The sequence below is a fragment of the Schistocerca nitens genome, chromosome 4 (assembly GCF_023898315.1).
Source record: "Schistocerca nitens isolate TAMUIC-IGC-003100 chromosome 4, iqSchNite1.1, whole genome shotgun sequence".
In the NCBI taxonomy this organism is placed as follows: Eukaryota; Metazoa; Arthropoda; class Insecta; order Orthoptera; family Acrididae; genus Schistocerca; species Schistocerca nitens.
In genome coordinates, this window is record NC_064617.1 from 858,645,803 (window position 1) to 858,648,935 (window position 3,133).

At 45.2% G+C, this 3,133-nt stretch overlaps 1 pseudogene; it reads left to right on the forward strand.

The window, feature by feature from the left end:
* The first annotated feature begins 1,041 nt into the window (after nucleotides 1–1,041).
* On the forward strand, nucleotides 1,042–1,159 carry LOC126254033 (5S ribosomal RNA; annotated as a pseudogene).
* The last annotated feature ends 1,974 nt before the right edge of the window (nucleotides 1,160–3,133 follow it).

Here is a 3,133-nt window from a genome sequence, read left to right on the forward strand (position 1 = left end):
GCCACATTTACCAAACATGGCCAGGTAAACCGCTGAAGCATGCACTGTTGGTCTCTTGACAATCTCCGTTGGCTTCATCAGGTGGAAAGTCAGCGTCCATGGAGAGTAAACGTGTGGTATGGGATAGTGAGTCATCAGCTCATAGGTCCGTTTTCACAGACGAACACTGAACGCTCAAAAGTATCCCATCCTCCTAGCACGCCATCTTCCACGGTTGCTAGACGACGTTCCTCTGCAGATTAGGAGGAACCTGTGGTACAAACATGGCTGTCCAGCCCACAGTGCACGGAGTACGACAACATGTCTTCACGAATTGTTTCCAAATCGTTGGACTGGACGCAGAGGACCTGTACCATGGCCGGCCCGTTCCCCGGATTGGACGCGTGTAGACTTTTTTGTGTGTGGAAAGCTGAAGACACTGTCTATGAGGACATACCAACTACACCCGATGATATATAACAACGTATTACTGCAGCCTGGTCAGACATCTCCGCTGAAATGTTAGCACGTTTGCAGCAGCCGTTCAATATCAGACTGGAAGCGTATATTGCCGCTGCCAGTAGTCATTTTGAACTCAACCTGTGATGGTCAAGCGTCTCGTTACTGGTCAGGAACCACATAACTAGTGAATGCACTTGTGTTGTTCTTTAGTATGCGCTGCCACGGGGTACTGTACAAGTGTCGGTGTGGGAACTTTTCAAAATATGATATCTCGTAAACGACTCTCGCTAGAATCCTGCAACAAACACCACTGACATTCTAATTTACCCTGCTTTTAGTTTGTTAATGTCAATAGGCATTGTTCCATTTAAAAAAGTCTATGTTGCGACAAAAACTACGCTTTCTGAGCATTACTACACTCTGTTTGTTGCCTAACAATACGAGCCCCTGACTACTAATCCATTCTGTGAAAACAGCACACCAAAAGGACTTTCCACTTGCCCAATATCTGCGGTGCAAGTTTTAGGTGATTCACCCTGTATACTCGCAAAATTTCGAATATAAAGAGGAGTCGAAATGGTAGAGCCTCTACGGCCAAAAGGCAACGGCCTAGCCGCAGTGGATACACCGGTTCCCGTCGGATTACCGAAGTTAAGCGCTGTCGGGCATGGCCGGCACTTGGATGGGTGACCATCCGGGCCGCCATGTGCTGTTGCCATTTTTCGGGGTGCACTCAGCCTCGTGATGCCAACTGAGGAGCTACTCGACCGGATAGTAGCGGCTCCGGTCAAAGAAAACCATCGTAACGACCAGGAGAACGGTGTGCTGACCACATGCCCCTCCTATCCGCATCCTCACTAAGGATGACACGGCGGTCGGATGGTCCCGATGGCCCACTTGTGGCCTGAATACGGAGTGCTATGGCCGAAAATACGTGTATAATCTTCAGCGATAGAGGGAGTTTAACGGTCCTTAAGCTGGAAAATGAAGAACTGCGTGTTATTTGAACATACGTGCACGATCTTCGTTTGCATGTAGTTGCACTGCCTACCCTGCGGATAAACTTATACTATCCCCAATACGGGGAAAAGAAGAATTAATATGTGTTAATGGACGGTATCTTAATCATCTACACTTGACTTTGCCTCTGCTGTAGATAAAAATATCAATTGCGAATGGAAGTAATTAATAGACCAAGTTTAGAAAAAGGCCTGAAAAGCAACCATTAAAGCACTAAAATAATTTACAGTCAACACAATCAAAACAAAATAGTAGAAATTAACAATAACTACACAACCAGTTGATGCCGTTTTCTCATTTTTAAGAAAACGAAGACGACTAGATCAGTTCCAAAATAAATTACCAAAGACATTCAACTCTAGTCTTACCCTTCTCTTTGACTAAATACAGTTTTGAAAACCTACCTAACAGCGGATTTGAAACGGATGTTTACAATTAATATATGTTATTAGTTTTGACTTATGGCAGTAACACCTGCATTTTTAATGCAAAAACAAAAGGTTTAGATAATAGTGACACCGGGCGAAAAAGAATTTATTTCCGTAAATAAACGTTTTTCTAATACTGGGTCAAATACTTTTCGGAAGTCAATAAAAACTGCATCCATCTGATTGCCTTGATCCATAGCTTTCAGGGTATCGTGTGAGGTAAATGCGAGGCAGGTTGCACGTGATCGATCCCGGTGAGCATGAAGAAGGTCAACCTGTTCGAGATACTCAAACGTTCATTTCTTCCATTCTTCGGAGCTTACGCAGCGATGCACCTCCAGCTGCAGCCAATACCACGCATTCTTAACAGCGTGCGACGCACTGCTGCTCATATTTAATGAGAAACGTTTGTTGGTAGACTCGGATTAAGCCTCAGCTCAGTTTCCTATAATATTAATCCAAATAAGGGTAATATTTAGCCAACCAATATTGTGGGACACCAAAAATGTAAATGCATGAAATTGTTCTTACAGCGGATGCATAATGTGAGAGTACGACGAACTATATTGTGAAACTGAACATCCATTACGTACTTGCATGTTTATCTGCGAAAATGGTCCTTGTCGGTACATTAGCATAGAGTTCGAATAGAATCGCTAGAACATTGCAAACCATTCAGATTAATCGAACACCTAAGTACACTCCTGGAAATTGAAATAAGAACACCGTGAATTCATTGTCCCAGGAAGGGGAAACTTTATTGACACATTCCTGGGGTCAGATACATCACATGATCACACTGACAGAACCACAGGCACATAGACACAGGCAACAGAGCATGCACAATGTCGGCACTAGTGCAGTGTATATCCACCTTTCGCAGCAATGCAGGCTGCTATTCTCCCATGGAGACGATCGTAGAGATGCTGGATGTAGTCCTGTGGAACGGCTTGCCATGCCATTTCCACCTGGCGCCTTAGTTGGACCAGCGTTCGTGCTGGACGTGCAGACCGCGTGAGACGACGCTTCATCCAGTCCCAAACATGCTCAATGGGGGACAGATCCGGAGATCTTGCTGGCCAGGGTAGTTGACTTACACCTTCTAGAGCACGTTGGGTGGCACGGGATACATGCGGACGTGCATTGTCCTGTTGGAACAGCAAGTTCCCTTGCCGGTCTAGGAATGGTAGAACGATGGGTTCGATGACGGTTTGGATGTACCGTGCACTATTCAGTGTCCCCTC